Genomic DNA, 19,098 nt, shown 5'->3' on the forward strand with positions numbered 1-19,098 from the left:
ACAAACGGTACCCAAATCCGACCCTGGAAGGTCATAATCCCTCTGCTATCGGTCATGAACTCCGTCACCTACCCGATAACTCGTTCTCTCTTGCGGTTCTCCGGTCTCACTGCCTCAGCCTGGGCCCCTCTGATGGTGTCCAATACCAGAGTCATCACTGTCAATCTCATACAAATATCCCGAATCGAGGCACTCTCTGCTCAATGACTCGGGGCGTCGGCCACCACATTAGCCTTTCCTGGGTGGTACAGGATCTCGCAATCATAATCCTTTACCACGTCTAACCATCTCCTCTGACGCATGTTCAGATTCTACTGATCCATCAAATACTTCAAACTCTTGTGATCTGTGTATATCGTACACCGGACCCCATACAGGTAATGGCACCAAATCTTGAGGGCGAACACCACATCCCCCAACTCTAGATCGTAGGTGGGATATCTTGCCTCATGGGGCTTCAGCTGCCTCGATGTGTATGCGATCACATGCCCCCTCTGCATCAACACCGCGCCCAACCCAGATATCGATGCGTCAGAATACACCACGAAGTCCTCCAACCCCTCTGGAAGAGTCAACACCGGGGCTTCGCATAATCTCTGGCGAAGAGTCTCAAATGAGGCCTGCTGCTCTGGGCCCCAGTTGAACACCACACCCTTCCGGGTCAATCTAGTGAGAGGAACAGCAATCTTGGAGAAATCCCTGATGAACCTCCGATAATAGCCGGTCAACCCTAGAAAACTCCTGATCTAAGAAGGAGATTTCGGCACCTCCCAACTCATTACCGCCTCGATCTTGGCCGGATCGACCAAAATCCCCTCTTGGTTAATGAGGTGACCAAGGAACTGCACCTCTCGTAACCAAAAATCGCACTTGGAGAATTTGGCGTAAAGCCTCTCCGATCTCAGCACGCTGAGGATCTCCAGCAAATGCTCCTCATGCTGCTCCCTGGACTTTGAATACACCAAAATGTCGTTAATGAACACAATTAGTAATCGATCCAACATCGTTCTACATACCCTCTTCATGAGATCCATAATTGATGCAGGCGCATTGGTGAGCCCGAATGGCATCACCACGAACTCGTAATGCCCATAACGAGTCCTGAACGCAGTCTTTTGGATATCCTCCTCGCGCACCCTCATCTGATGATATCTAAATCTCAGATCAATCTTGGAAAATCAAAATGCTCCCTGCAGCTGATCGAACAAATTATCGATCCTCGGCAAAGGATAACGGTTTTTTATAGTTAACTTATTCAGCTCTCGATAATCTATGCACATTCGGTGCGAACCATCCTTTTTCTTCACAAACAGGATCGGTGCTCCCCACGGCAAGTTGCTCGGCTGTACTAACCCCTTCCCCGGCAGCTCCCGAAGCTGCTAGGATAACTCTTGCATCTCTGGAGGTGCAAGGCGATAGGGGGCCTTGGCGATAGGTGCTGCCCCCGGAATCAAATCAATGCGAAACTCCACCTGACTCTCGGGAGTCACACCCGGTAACTCCTCTGGGAAAACATCCGGGAATTCACACACTATCGGGACCTCCTCAACCACACTCGGTCTCCCTGCACCAACCCTCATATCCGACACATACGCTACAAAACCACTACAGCCCTGCTATAGACCTTGCCTCGCTCTAGCAGCCGAACAAAACGCTGAATCGGGACGGGTACCCTTGCCATACACATTAAGAACTCCCCCACTTGGGTCTCGTATAGTCACTAGCTGTCGCTCGCAGTCAATAACTGCTCCAAATCTGCTCAACCAATCCATGCCTACGATGACACAGAGGACCCCCATCGCAATCGGGACCAAATCAATAGGAAACTCTACACCGAAAATCTCAAGTACACATCCACTAATCACCTCCGTGGCATATACTGCTCTCTCGTCAGCGATGGAAACTCTCAGAGGTCGACTCAATGCCTATCGACTAATGCTGATGTGCCGACTAAAAGTCAACGATATAAAATATCAACTCGCACCCGAGTCAAATAACACCAAAGCAGGTACAGAATTCACAAGAAAAGCACCTACGTATATCATAATATAAGCATAAAATCTTTAACATTAAATAATTACATGAAAAAATACATACCAGCCATGACAACGGGCGCTGCACGGACCTCCTTCGCGGTCAACTGGAAGGCTCTCCCTCGCGCCTTCGGTACCTCGGCCTTCACTGGCCGGTTCTCAGTAGCTCTGATAGTAGCAGGGGCAGATCCCTGTGGTGCTCCCTGGGTAGTCTCTCGCAACAGCGGACACTCTGCCTTCTGGTGTCCGGTCTGGTTGCAGTGAAAACACACTGCAAACCCCTTTGGGCAGTCCTTGGCCATATGCCCCTCCTTGCCACACTTATAGCAAGATCCTGCTCAACAAACTCCATCATGACCCTTTCCGCACTTCCCACAAGTGCGGCCCTTCTGGCTCCCTGCTTTGGGTCAGCGGGCTTCGCCCGCTTGGCTGCCGGCTGAGACTGTGTCGGTCGCCGGTCCCTCCCCTAAGACTCCACCTCCGCCCTCGCCTGAGTCTCTAGCTCAATCTCCCTCTTCCGAGCATTTGCCTGAAGCTCGGAAAATGTCCAGTACAAGGAGTTCGCCACGAATTCCCGAATGTCTCTCCTCAAAATACTCAAATAACAGCTCATTCGTGCCTGCTCAGTAGACACGTGCTCAGGGCAAAACATTGCCCTCTCATGAAACATCTTGGTAATAGCCGTAACAGACTCCGTACCCTGCTTGAGGGTCAAAAACTCCTGTGCCAACCGATCTCGTTCCACCGAGGGAATGTACTCATCACGAAACATGGTGGTGAACCTCTCCCAGGTCACCGCAGCAAGCTCTGCTGGAGAGTAGTGTGTTGTCACGAACTTCCACCAGTCCTTCGCCCCTAGGCGAAGCTGGTTCAGTGCAAACCGAACCCTCAAGTGCTCCGGACACAAGCAAGTACATAAACATCTTTCAATGTCAGATACCCATCTCATCGCTGCAATCGGATCTTGCGTCCCATCAAACTTTGGTGGCTTCGTGTTGCTGAACTCCCTGAACAACAACGAATCACCCCCTTGCGGCCTAGCAGCAGCGATGGCTGCAGTGGCTGCTGCGACAGCAGCCTCAGAAAGAGTGGCATAACGTTCGTCAAAAGTCTCAATCAGCGTGGTCTTAATAGACCCAAACATCTCTGGTATCTTTTCTCTGATGGACGCATCCACCTCCTCATGGATGATCCGGCGGATCTCCTCATCACTAATCTCGCTGCTCTCTGGCATAAGTCGTGTCCTCACCATGATCTACCTCTGAAATACAACATACGATATATTAGAAATTCATTCGATCATACTCGCACTCGATACGATATATTAGAAATCCATCCTGCTCAACTCACAGGGTCACCTCTCGACTCACTGATTCAAGGCTTAACCAAAAGAGGTTGTCACATATGATCTACTTCCTACTAGATCTGGACCTGGATTTGGCCAACTAGCGTTCTATTTCGAACATACACCTTTCTTGTGTCATTTGTGGTTCTCGTAGCTCCCTAAATCCGGCTTGGGATGCCGCTAGTTCTCTCTGCAAGAAATTAGTACCATCCCTTGTCGCATTATGATTGTCTTCTAGGTTGCGAATGTGAATGATGTTGACTCCAGTAGCAGCATCAACCTGCATCAATCGGTCGATAGCAGCTCTACATTGTTCATCGTTACGCACCACACGACGAACTAACACTAGGAGGGCTATGTCTGTTGAGCCTCCTGCATCCAGATTGTAGAAGCTTCGGTCTCCTTGGTAAGGATGGTTCTGAACCTACTTGTTACTCCACCTGTCTAGGTTTACCGCCCACAAAAGTGTCGGGCCTTGGAAATTTTGTCGTGGATTGGGATTATGGGCAACTGGTGGTGGATTGTAGGCTTTTGATCCTGAATCAGCATCTTCGGGAAAATCTTCTTCAAAATCCTCTTCTATGGGTACTTCAGGATTTTCTTCTACCTCTGCATCGAGCCATCCTCCATTTCCCTTATTAGGAAAGTACGGGTCTCCGGGGAGATGGAATTCAGCCATTATTATCTAAGCGACAATAGGGATATAAGAAATATTTAATATAATTAGTAAACATAATATTCAAATACAAGTTTCTACGAGAGAAACTTATGGTTAACAGATAATGAATTATGTTCGGTATAACTCCTACTAAGTCCTCTTATAAGCACATAGTGTATACTAATTATATGCAACTCGGGTCGAATAGACCTTCGAATAAATAAACCTACTCTATATCCACATCCAAACAAGGAAAAGGAAATAAAGCTTAGACCACTCATTTTAAGTCTATGCAACCTTAATCATATATAACCATGATGCATGCACTTAGTACTTATAGAACTATCAGCAAGAGTCCTTGGTTATCATGTAGTTGTTCTTAGTATATAGTGCCTAAAATACTCCTATATTATTTTAACTTTATGTTCTATTCTAGAGTTCTTCTGTATATGTATAGTTGGTAAGTTTTAGACATGTCGCAACACTACCATCACTCCCAAACACATGTTCATCGTATCTCGAATAAATATAGTTGATCAGGCTATATTTATCCTAGATATGATTACATAACTGTCCAGGTTTGGTTGCAGTGTCCAAGTAATTTGAAAGAGAGTATCAACGAAAGGTGAGTGAGAGTATAAATATTTATGTGTGAAAGCTTGTTTTCTGTTCTTTAATAATGTAAAATGTTCCAGAAAATCCTATATTTTCTTATGTAAATAAAAAGTAGTTTTATTCCATAAAACCGTTATGTGTACGTATTGTTGTACTTATATAACATAGTTTTATTTCATGATAAAACTATAAAATGAATGTTTTCTTTATTGTACTCTTCTCCATTTGCAAACTAGTGTTCAGTGTTTGTATTTCTTTGTAAAACCTGTAAATGTGAGTGTTCCTGGATCCACCAGATATTAATGTAAAATGTATTGTACTACTGTAAATTGTATGTTTGTAAAACTGGTACTTTAAAATTGTACTCATGTTTAGTGAATTATAAACTAATCGTATTGTTAATATCATTTTGATGAGTTATTATAACCATACTTTGACTAGATGGCCTAAATCGACACTTTGGAGGCGTCAGAATTGTTGATAACAATTGTCACTCATAGGCATGTCTGCCCAGGTGTAGCTTACAGTCTGAGTGCGGGATTGTCAATCTCATATAGATCTATACACATTTGTTTCGATCGCCATGATGGAGATTTTGGTTATAATCTTAGAAGTTTAACTATGTTGTTTAACTATACAAACAATCTGAACATTTACTCATAAAAAGTATATAGACGTTACGTGTATAATAGTAATGAAAACCCAATCCTTCTTAAATAAATGATTAATAGTATGTTCCTTGTTTAGTATACTTGAAATATATTGGAAGTTGTTCACACTTGTCTAGTTTTGAATCAAATCCTTATTCTTTGTAAAATAGTATGCTCTTGTATACTTGACTCGTGAGTTAGTGTTCTTGAATCATAAATTATACATATTATAATTTATATGTACGTCTGTATTCATACTAATTGTTCATGAATGCAACTCCTTGCTCCACATGTTACAAAGGGTATTGAATATTGAATGAAATAACTTATATATATATATATATATATATATATATATATATATATATATATATATATATATACATACATATACATACACAAATATATATAACTAAAATTTAAAAGACATTCGTACAAATAACCAATACCCTAAGTCCACATATAAAACAAGGAAAATGAAATAAAACGAGTTATCAATCCTAAGCCGTTTAAATCGTATATATATATATATATATATATATATATATATATATGTATGTATGTATATATATATATATATATTATATATATATATATATATATATATATATATATATATATATGTATGTATGTATGTATGTATATGATTTTTGGGGAAATATAAGTTTATAAAATATTTTAAAGAGTTTAACAATTTTGAAATACTTTTGGTGACTTGATGTCATTTTAACAATAAATTTGAAACCATTTGATTTGAAGATAATTGAAATCCATTTTGTAAGATATTTTGAAACCATTTGTTTGTAACACAAAATCCTTGTGTTAGACCTGTATTCCCTCCCACTCCCCCCCCCCCCCCCCCCCCCTCCCTAAAATCTATAAAAACTATGAAAATACGGGGGTATGAACTCACCTTTTTTGAGTAGCATGATTGTTGAATAAATATTGGATGTTTATTTCCACAAGTGAAATCCCGTAGCAAAATAAGTCCTATATAGCAATTTGTATAGTATATATGCAACAAATTAGTGAATATAATCTTAGGAATGATTGGGAATTGGAATAATTTGTAAGTATAACTTACGAATTTGAGACTTAGAAGCTAAGATATTAAGTTGGGAAGTGTTCACGGCCAGGACGGGTGTTCACGGCCCAAGAACACTTGGTGTTCTTGAGTTCACAGCCAGTTGGGTGTTCTAGGCCCAATGTTCTTGATGAATGAAGAGCACCTGGAGATCCTAAGCAAGTTTTTAATAAGATTCAAAGGTTTTTCGTCGGGTGTTCTTCGTGTTTTTCGCGTGTTCTTCGTGTTCTTCGTGAAAACTAGTGAAATTAACGGGTTTCAGCCTAATATAAGAAGATTGAAGGATGTTTTTAAAATGTTCTTGGCTGATGATACTTGAGAGAGAATTGTTGGAGTTTGCGGCCAGAAGTGAAAGAATGAGGAAAACCAGTCAACACTTATATATATATATATATATATATATATATATATATATATATATATATATATATATAGGGAGGAGTTCAGGGGCGAAGGATTCATGGCTTCGGTTCACGATCGGAAGGCAGTAGTTCGAACCCTAAGTAGGGGAGAACTGGTTATCTATGGAGAGGGCACTAGGATAGGTTTCGAATTTTGTTCTGCAGCCAGGGATCGGTAGTATATTTAGCATGGGTACGCGGGCTATTTGGCTTATGTGGTGGATACGCGGATTAGGGATCAGGTTTCGGTTGCTGATGTTCTGGTTATTAGGGAGTTTGCGGATGTATTCCCGAAGGAGTTGCCCGGTGTGCCTCTCGAGAGGCAGGTCAAGTTCAGGATCGACCTTGTGTCAGGTACGGCCTTGACTGCCAAGGCGCCTTACCGTTTGGCACCGTGTGAGATGTAGGAGTTGTCATCTCGGTTGCAGGAACTGTTAGGCAAGCAATTCATCAGGCCGATCAGTTCTTCGTGGGGAGCACCGATTTTATTTGTCAAAAAGAAGGATGGTTCGCACAGGATGTGCATTGATTACCGAGAGTTGGACAAGTTAACGGTGAAGAAGTATTATCCCCTTCTACAGATCAATGATTTATTTGATCAGTTGTAGGGTGCATCTTGGTTGTTGTAACGACCCAAAGTCAAGAGTAAAAATTCCTTTTTTATTATAGCCAAAACATTGAAACCATTTATTTCAAACATTCCAAAACATTGTTAATTAAAACATTTATCAGAGTTCATCCCAAAATCATTTACTACGGAAATCATAGGTGTGTGCACTGCGATCGACCCGAGCCTTTCTTTTCCAAATCGGTGATACCTGAAACAATAAAAAAAAATTGTAAGCACGAAGCTTAGTGTGTTCCCCATAGCATACCCCACACACAAACCACATAACATGCATCATATCAGCTATACAAGCTACCTCTGCCACATATCATATATCACCTTAGCTATAAAGCTATCTCTAACATTAGCCATAAAGGCTATATCTACCGTTAGCTATAAAAGTTATCTCTACCCTTAGCCATAAAGGCTATCTCTACCATTAGCTATAAAAGTTATCTCTACCAAAGCCATAGAGACTATCTCTACCGTTAGCCATAAAGGCTATTTTTACCACAAATCAACACATAATCATGCCACACACCTCTACACAACAAGTATACCGATTATCATAAAATGGGACGACCTTGGTGCCTTAGACCCATTGGTATGGTGAGAAGACTCACCTCGAATGCAGAAGCTTCCTAAAAGAATTCACTAGTTGCTCCCTGGTCGACTTCCTAAGCTATCAATACCAAATCAATATACCCAATTAGCAATTGGGTCCCATGCCATAATCCTTAATCCATGCATGGGGTAAAATGACCATTCTACCCCTGGCCCAATATAATCCAAAACTAAGGCCCAAACACAAAACAAAAACCCAACACTATAATGTCCATAAATCCATCAATGGCCCAATTTTCCAAATTCAGCCTAAACCTCTACATGGGTCTTGCCATGAGGCCCAATCATTCTTTTCAATCCAACACACTTACCAATCCAATAATCCAATAATAATTCTCCAATGGCCCAAGTACCAAGCCCATTGGGCCCACTAAAGATAAATATTCCTACAAGGCCCAAGTCTTCCTAGGAGAGTACGCCCAGCGTACCTCTTCTGTACGCTTAGCGTACCGAACAAAAGGGTTGTACGTGCAACGTACTACATTGTACGCCCAACATACAAACAGCTGACGCACAAAATCCATTAAGTTCTTAATGCTTCAAACCAAGGGGGGTTTATAATACAAAAAGGCTTTGCAGCACAAGTTGTTACTCGTTTGTCTTCTCATTTGTTGTACGATGATAACTGAGATTCATTAATAAAAAATATATAATTAAAAGAAAAATAAAAATATCTCTCTTTCTCTCCCCCCCCCCTCTCTCTCTCTCTCTCTCTCTCGAATAAGAAGGGCGTAGTTTCTAGCCTAAAATACATTATGATACATCAATTTACGCCTCCATATTTTAATTTCTACATATGTAGAGTTGGAGGCATTAACCTAGTATCAAGAGGTTTAAGATTTTCGATAAATGCTTTAATCGTTTTCTCTATGTTTCTCTTGCGTCGCCGGAGAATAATGACCTGAGAGCCACCGCCACTTTGCCAGATTCCATCACCATCACTACTTTGTCACCCACCACACAACCCACCATTAATGATACCTCAATTCTCCCTCCTTCACCGTCTAAATCACCTACCCTATCTGATCTGAAGCCACCATCTTGTCGGTAAGATGAAGAATGATGAATTACAGGTAAGATGAAGAAGGTTCTTCAGGTAAATCGTACCGCCACTCCACCTATTGCCACTAAAACTTCTTGCGATGCTAACCCTCACCCAAATCATCAATAAATCGCAGCAACCGTCATCTTCTTCATTTGTGTCGGCTCTTAGGTCTTTTGACAACCTCCACCACTTGACCAAATTATAGGTAACTGGAATGAAATCGGGGATGATAGGGCCAAAATTTGAGACCAAATTTGTAGAAATTGGCACTCTACCTGTGTGTGTCTAGGGTTTTTATTGGGGGTGATAGAAGGTTAGCAAAGGAAGATTCTGGTGCTAAAAGAACTTTAGCATTACTCGAAGCAATCCTAACAATCTCGATTCTCAAATTGTCACTATCTACAACATTTTAAATTTCGGAATCGGCAATGCCTCGTAAGCACTTCCCTCCCATATTTAAACCAATCGATTTCAAGAACCAATCGATTCTCATATGAATCGATTCATGAAAAACATTGGTCAATCGATGTTGTTCTACTTACCCCTAACGTCGACATCTCCCACTGCAAGTGGTCACCTTTGATTGTCTTCCTCTTCTCTCGTTGGTACTTGTCGGATGCTTCTCCGGTGATGAAACTGATGAACAGTTCATTTTTTGCTTATACCCATTTCAAGGAAAAGGGGAAAATAGTGAAGTTCTTTGAGACAAAAGGGAAAAAAGGATTAGAGAGAGAGAGAGAGAGAAATAGAGAGAGAGAGAGAGATGAAACTGAGGATGCTTCTCCGGTGATGAAACCGATGAACTCAGTTTATTTTTTGCTTATACCCATTTCAAAGAAAAGGGAGTGAAGTTCTTTGAGACAAAAGAGAAAAAAGGATTGAAGATTTTAAGAGAGAGAGAGAGAGAGAGAGAGAGAGACCCTTTGTAATTAAATAATAAAATAATAGAAAAATAAAAATAAAAATAAAAAAGAAAAGGAAAAAACAAATAGAAATGGATAAATCCATTATTTGAAGAGTTTTTAAAGTGTATTGAACAAAAACTCAACAAAATAAAAAAATTTAGACTTCTTCCATCAAAAACTCATTTTTTTATGCTCATTGTCTCTAAATTGACTAGCCCGGATCTACGGGCGTTACAACATAATCCTTTGACATCTAAATACTACAGTTTGCTATCGGTGAGTTGTCAAAGTTTTTGTTATATGTTTCTAGAATTAGTGTACGTTCAATTTCAGCCTCATTATCATACCAGAATTGAGATTGCATTGGTTCATCTGATGCTGAAACTTCATTACATAGATCATTTAATTTGGTTTTCCATTCTTTGACCAGTTGATTCTCAGGGTATTTCTTGACAGTATCATTTATTTTATCTTCCAACACTTTGTTTTGATGCATGAGCATGTCGTGCATCTCCTTTATTGTTGAAAGAGTTGCCTATTAAAGTCAACACGATGTGATTACAGTACATAGCAAATAAAAAACATCAATAAGTCATGGAGTATTAATTAATACTATAGTACTTCATAATTCACATATGAATAAGTATTAAAGTATCAAGTGTTTCCCCACTTCCACTGAAAATTTCCCCTCCTTGATTTCCCTACGAAAATTAATAAATTAATAGTTTGTGTATTGATCTTAATACTATATATAAATCAATTATGATTACATTAGTTTACCAAAAATAATCACTTTTTGAATTTAATAATTCAATACATGTATTTATTAGTTTAAAAATTCAACATATTATTTATTAATGATTATATCATATTAATACCTTAAACCATCCATGACTTATTTTCACACTTCTTGCATCAGTTGCCTGTCAATATGTATGAATATAATTAATCTCGATTAAACAAAATAATAAAGTATAAATCTGATATGCATTATTGAATATAATAAGATAGTACCTAAACGTTTTCTTGAACTACATTACCAGAACCAGCTGATTCATTGATGACTTGAAATGGTTCTTGCAATTCACCCATACCCAATCCTATTGTCCTACACTCGACTCTTTCTCGCTCACACAGTTTATCAACATTCCAAAAATATATTGCTGGTCTGCCTCGTACAATCTTTACTTAATCGCATCGTACACTTTCTACATATAGTAGCTACAATAGACACAAATAAATATTTTAGTAAGTAAATACACTTTAATGAATTTCTACATGTAAGTAAATATAGCTATCTGAATTTTATACGGAATCTTACCAAAAGAAATATAATTGGCTCAATATAGAATCCTTTTTTGTTGTTTGGATTCCATGCACTATTTGTGTCCTTAAGGCAATCAAAAACATATCCACACCAATCGATGTCACTTAGATCCAGGTCTTTTGTAACTTTTGATAACATGGAAAGGTCACATGTTCCCATGCTCATTGACTGACCTAGTGTATTACACAGCATAACAAAGATGTTTACTTTAAAAAGTAAACATGTTGTTTGCATAATAGCTTGTTGAACTGCCATTGGTCTAATATTATCTTCATCATCGAATTGTTTCTTCCAAACAGTTATCGCTTTGTCTGTAACTTGTCTATAAGCCATCTACTTTATTGCAACATTCCCTAGAGGCAGACCCAACAATTCGTGAATAAGCTCCCAATTTATTAGTATATCACCATGATGAAGATTGAGCACCATCCTATCTGAATCAAAATTCCTTACTGTATAATGCCCCATAATTGATGCACACCCATCCAATTTCATATTCAACAAATGCCCCAGACCAATAGAAGAAATATATGATTTCTGTTCCTCTCTAAGGTTATGCATACAACTGTACAACACATTTAGTGATGTGCGTACCTGTATTCGCCTTGCTTCTTCTGCATCATTTGCTACAAATTTAGGCACTTTCCTTGCTTTCCCTACATTTCCTTCTTTATTCTTTCTCCTTTTTTGTACAACTTCATTTTTACATAAATTTTTCACATCTTCTTTATCTTCATGTTTGAATGAATTATCATGCATTCTTTTTTCCTAATAACCACAAGTTGAGCATCTTCAAAATCTAAGTCTTCATTGTCATCAAACTTCTTTACATTTAGCTTACTTCGCAGATTATGTTCTCCTATTAAGACATATATAACAAAATAAATGATTATAACTAAATAATGAAATAAACTTCTAACAAATTTAATTTAAACTAATTCATTACTTGAATATGAGTTTAAAACAACAACTTCATCGCCCGTTATTTTACAACTATCAAACCTTTTTTTTTGTTGTCAGTTCATTTTCCCTATGTATTTCATTTTCTGTTGTCGTGTCAACACTTTCATTCAAAGCTGTCAAGATGTAGATAATATAATGGGCAAATGTCATTTTTGCCCATCAAACTTTTCGTGTTTGTTTTAAAAGGTCCCCAAACTATTTTTTTTGCACATTAAAGAAATATACTTTCATTTATCTGTTATAAAATACCCTTATGTTACCTTCTACCGGGTTGAAAGGTAATATACATGCCACGAGGGAAAATGTTGGTGACACATCATTTAATGAAATGGCCATGTGTGTTATAGTTATATTAATTTTGTATAAAGTAAACCGTTTGTGCTATACAATCCCTTTCCCTCATTGAAGAAACCCCTCCTCATTGAAGAAAACTCTCATCATCCCACAATAGTAACGGAAGATCGATGGCTATATTCCTCTCAATCAAAGTTCATTTCCAAGGTGTGTTCATCAACAAACCTTTTTGCTATTCTGATGGTGTTCATCATGTGTTCAAGAACGTCGATTTTGCTGGTATGTCATATAATGAGTTTGTGGGTTTTCTTAAATGATTCACACAAGAGAAGTGTAAGAAAGTTTATTATTGTCAACCCGATTTACAAATCCCAGAAGGTTTAACCTTGATTTCAAACGAACGTCAATATCAAGAATTTATAGACATTGATTATGAATGTGGAGTACAAGTTTCTGTTTACATGGACCATTTTGGTACTACTGTGCATGTAACGAAGGCAAATGAAAATGAAATTGAGGATAATTGTTTTGTTAAGACAAACATGTCAATCAAAGGGGAAGAAGGTATTGACCTAACTGAAATTCAGAGTCCACAAGAAACCAACATGGAAGGAGTAACATATGAAGGAGTAAGTCAGGGTAATGGAATGAGGAGGTCACAGAAGGTGATACAAAAGATGATGAAGATGATAATATCCTAGATGTGAAAGGAAAACCGATGTTTAATGAAGATATACCTTGGAAGAAGCAGTTGCCAATTCTAGGTATGAGGTTCACCAACCCTAAACAATTAAAATTTTTGATTTGTAATTATGCTGTATCAAATGGATATCAATAGTACTTTGAAAAAAACGACATTAAAAGGTTATTGGTTAAGTGTAGTAATGGTCAATGCACATTTAGGCTTTGGGCATCATGGATGAGTGAGGAGCACTCTTTCTAAATGAAGTCCCTTATCATTTACCACAATTGTGCAAGAAATTTTATATTAAGGTCAATTTTTAATTACAGATGGATTGGTAGTCATTTCACCCGAAAAGTGCTTGAGAATCAGAAATTCAATGTTAGGATGTTAAAAGAGGAAGTAAAGACTAAATTTGGCGTAGAGGTTAGTATGGGACAATGTAGGAGAGCTAAGCAACATGCAATGTCTCTTGTTGAAGGTACCATCGTGGAAAATTATGCAAAGTTGTGGTCCTATGGTGAAGAGATAAAAAGGTCTAATTCAGGGTCAACAGTCAAGTTATCTGTGAACTCTATGTCAGATGGGAAAACTTACTTTAGCAGGATATATATATATATATATATATACATATATATATGTGTGTGTGTGTGTGTTTTCATGCACTAAAGGAGGGTTGGAGAAGTGGCTGTAGAGGGATAATAAACTTAGATGGGTGTTTTCTAAAAGGAATATGTACTGGTAAGTTATTATGTGCTGTTGGTAGGAATGGTACCAATCATACATACCCAATAGCTTGGGTTGTAGTTTGTGTTGAAAATAAAGACAATTGGAAATGGTTCTTATAAAACTTGCAAGAAGATCTGCATCATGAAGGTGGTTTTGGTAGGACATTGATGTCAGATCAACATAAGGTATGTTTCTAATTTATAATGTCATACCTACTTTCTTTCAAATGTGATATAATTTTGAATAGTATGATGTATAAATGCAGGGGATAATTGAAGCTGTGAAATTCCCTAGGGCTCAATATTAGAAACTATTTTGGAAGGCTTGTAAGGCCTTAACTGAACCTCTTTTCAGTTCTGCAATGAAAGAGATTCAAATGATTAGCCCTAATGCTTATGTGTATCTGATGGGAAGGAATCCAAACTCATGGCCAAGAGCATTTTTCCTAATAGGAAGGGGGTGTGATGCAGTTGAGAATGGGTTGTCTGAAAGCTTTAACAATGTTATATTGGAGGCCAGGAAGAAGCCAATTATTACAATTTTGGAGGATATTAGACTATATGGGATGCAAAGGATGTGTAGTTTGAGGCAGAAATGAAGTGGATAGGGACATTTTGATGTATGTCCAAACATAAGGCTTGCCCTAAATGAATTGAAGACCCAACAAAGGTATTTTATTATATGAACACCATAATTGAATTCAATATCCAGTCAAGGTATTTAATTACCCCTGTTAACTTTGATTATTTGTAGGTACTGGCAAGTGCTTCCTAGTGGCCTAAATACATTTGAAACAAGAAACTTAGGAGAGTCTTATGGAGTTGATCTGGAAAAGGAAACATGTACATGTAGGATTTGGCAAATGAATGGGTATGGTTGTGTACACTCCGTGGCAGCCATTATTATTGTAAATAGAGATGTAGAGGCATTTGTTGATCCTTTATATCGTGCTTGCATATATATGAACACCTACAAGTACACAATTGGAAGCATGAATGGGAGTGCAATGTGGCACCCAATAGAATACATACCACCTTTGCCACCATTGAAAAGGAAGATGCCATGGAGACCCACTATTAAGAGAAAGAGGGACAGTATTGAGGTTACTGGATCACACAGAGTATCCAAGGCAGGAAAAAAGATGTTTTGTGGTGTTTGTAAGAAATCAGGCCACAATAAGTCAACATGTGATGTAGTGTCAAAGCCTAAAAAAAGTCAGGTGAAAAAGAGGAAGGCTGAAGGTGAAGGTGAATCTAGTGCACTAAAGAAAAGGAAGGGTCAAGGGAAAAATGGGAAGGGAAAGGGTGAAGGTGATACTAAAAGTGGAATTGGTTTAAAAATGGGAGAAGGTGAATGTGGGTCAACAAGTGGTGTGACTAATAAGAATGGTAAAAAATTAGGTACATTGAAATTAAGAAAAAAGTCAAAGAGGATAATAAAGAAAAAGTTGGCAAAAAAGGTTGCAGACAAAAATGGTGAAGGTGATACATCAAGCAAACCAATGGACTTGGATTAAAGATGTTTTTGGAGTATGTTAGTTACGGTGCAAGGTCTTAAATTAAAGGTGTCTTGTTGTTATGGTCTTGTTTAGTATGTGAACGTGTCTTGTTTAGTTTGTTTTATGTTTGTAACATGAATGTTAGTTACTTTAGTTTAAAACATAACATGAATGTATTTTATAATTGTACTTCCAATGCAATTCCACATAATAATGGACTTGAATTATAACAATGTACTTCCATTTGGTACATTTCATTACAAACCATACTACAAGGGGAAATTGAAGTCCTGCAACATCGACCTTCACATTTGGTACATTTCATTACAAACGATAACATCATATGCAAAGCAAAACAAAGGTTATAGTAGGAACTACATTTCATTTCATTCATCCATTACAACAGAGGTTATTGTATTAACAAAAACCCCCAAAAATTTGGTTCTAAACACCATTATATCCTCAATAGGCACCATTGTTCAAAACAACCAACAACACATAACCTAATACATACATATATACTAGCAGATGACGGAATTAGACAAAAAGATACAACCTTCGACAACCCTGATAACCCAAAAGAGACTAATCTCCATCGGGCTAGCTACGAACTAAACTACACCCAGCAAAATCCCCATCTACTGCATTCGACGCAAACACGAACCCAAATCAACGACATCACTGCAACTCCAACAACACCCGTCATGGTCACTTTCCTTTTCAAGTTACATATCTACTCCCTAAGGTCGCCAAGCTGTTGTTGCATTTCATCTCGCATTTCCTCAATCAACACTTGGGTTTCCATGGCATGAATTTTGTCATCAGTTGGTAAGTCTAAATCCGAAGCTCTCAAACCACCATATGAGAAGCTTTGTTCTGAGGCCATCTTCTTGATTTATAGGTGGGAAAAAAAAGCGAAGTTGATGATGTGAATGTTACGGATTAGGGTAACAAAGTGGTGGGGAAGACGGTTTTATAAGGGGACCATTAGCAATGACTTGGCAATTCTTGGGGACCAAGATTTCAATAGTTATATTCCACGGTGGTGTCCGTGTCACAAAAATAGGGGATAAACCTTTTAAAATCGGTAAAGGGATGTAATTAAATGGTCAAATGAGAGTATATTTCTTTAATGTGCAAAAAAATAGTTTGGGGACCTTTTAAAACAAACACGAAAAGTTTGATGGGCAAAAATGACATTTGCCCTAATATAATCATTACTGAATACATTTTGATATACAACTTCTATTACATGAAAACATCATTAATACATGTTTGTTTATTTTTTTAGATGTTTAATCGATTGCCTTTTCTGCAACAAACTTTTTCACCTTCACTTTGGTTTTCATAGTTTCTTCTGTTAATACATATAAAACAATATAAACGATTATAACTAAATACCAAAATAAACTTCAAATAAATTTAATTTTTAACTAATTAATTACTTGAATCTGAGTTCAAAACTGCAACTTCAAGACCATTTCTTTTACAAATGTCAAACCGTTTTTTTGTTCGCATTTCATTTACCCTTTGTATCAAATTATCTGGTGTGCGGTTTACGTGTTCATCCAAACCTTTCAAGATAATAAGTAACACAATCAATATACATTCGAATTGGTGATTAACATTTTCAATCTCATGTAATCATCATTACTACTTGTTTGTTTTTTAATTTTCTTCTTAGGTGTTGAATATTTCTTTTGTATTTGTCTTTTAATCCGAGGTTGTCCTGTTTCGTTTCCTCGATGGTCTTCATCTTCCGTATCAATAAGCACTGGATTGGATTCTTCATTAGTGAATTTCCTGAATGTTGTCTTTAGTAATATCCTCTCGCTTTTCTTTCTACCTAAAAATAACATTGAAATAACACATTCATTGATTAATCACCAATGAATCATTAATTACTAAATCAATTATACATGGTCACTAATAAACACATATTCAATCAAACAAATACTCAATGACAAAGTAATGTCTAATAAAATCAAAACTAAAAACAACCTACTCAATGAATACTACTATATAAAACCATACTTTCCCATCAATCAATATTAAATACATATTATTGAATAAAAAAAATCATAAACGAATACAAAAGGCATAACAGATACTATCAATGTAATGCTAGTATACTTAAACACCATTAAAAATCACTTACTTTCGTAGCTTAATCACCAATGAATATAACAATCACAACTGAATACCAAAGTATATCTACATTTGTTAAACGTAACCAATAATGATTATCACTACTTAAGAAACAGTGTAAACCATTTGGTCACATACACCATTATTCATTAGTTACTACATCATTCATAGGATCATAAACACATATTTACTTAATCAAGTACATAATCACAGGCTAAAATGCCTTTAACAATCAAAACTAAATACAACCTAAACAAGGAATAATATTACAAACGGAGTTCTCTACTATAAACAATAATACTTTACATTTAATCAATATTGAATCCATATAGTTCCTTTAATAAGTCAATAACAAAAATCATTTTTGAAATAAAATATCATTAGTGCATATAAAACACATAACATATGCTACCAATGTCATTCTTTTGCACTTAGACACCATTCAATCTTGATTAGTAAAATTAATTATTCATGTTCTGGTAATCATCAACTACTTCATTTGAACTTCAACAACAGAGTCTAAAAGAAAATTTAAAGAACCCTAATTTTAGGGTTTTCACAATCGTGCTAAAATTGAAAAAACTCAACTACGAATACACATTCATCGACAAGACCAACTTTCAAATATAATCATAAACGAATATTCATAAGTAAATTTGATATTAGACGATTGAAAAATTGAAAAACAACTACGATTATCAATTTCGATTACACATTCAGAGACAAGATCGTTTTTTTCGAAATTTAATATTTTAAACAACATTCATTTACGATTTTGCATCACTGCACTTCATACAAGACGATATAACAAAAAAATCAAAATCCCTACTTCTAGGGTTTTCAGAATCAATTAAAATGTAAAGAATCAGTAAAATGAAATCGACGATTATACTCCTTTTCCAGTTATACCCTATTCATAATAGATTAGAAAGCTTACTTTTTCCACTGAGGTTCATAATCAACGACATTCCTTCACCTTCAACCTTTCACATACTCCAGAATGCACACAAAGTGTTTACGGAAGAACAATAACAATCAACTATCGTATAAATGTTTATTTTTTAGATTATTTTGCATTGCAGATGTAGATACGATCGAATCCTCCCAAAGACTGTGATTACTAAAACATAGGAACAGTTTCTTGAATTGTATCACCTACCCGATATATTCGAAATGGATGACATCCTAAAATTACTTGAATACCCTTTTCTACTTTTTTTTTTAATTCAAAAACAAATTAAAAGCATTTAATTTTATTTTAAAATTAATGATTAATGATAGCCTTAGATTTAGAAATTTTAATGTACTAGATTTGTTTTCGCGTTTTCAACTTTTTAGATGTTCTCATTTGATCATTTCTCTCTCTCTCTCTCTCTCTCTCTCTATATATATATATATATATATATATATATATATATATATATATATAATATTTTATTATAATTTTTTGTATTTTGTAATTTATATGCATATAAAGTCGTTTCATATAT

The sequence above is a fragment of the Lactuca saligna genome, chromosome 8, assembly GCF_052625555.1.
Source record: "Lactuca saligna cultivar CGN05327 chromosome 8, ASM5262555v1, whole genome shotgun sequence".
Classification (NCBI taxonomy): domain Eukaryota; kingdom Viridiplantae; phylum Streptophyta; class Magnoliopsida; order Asterales; family Asteraceae; genus Lactuca; species Lactuca saligna.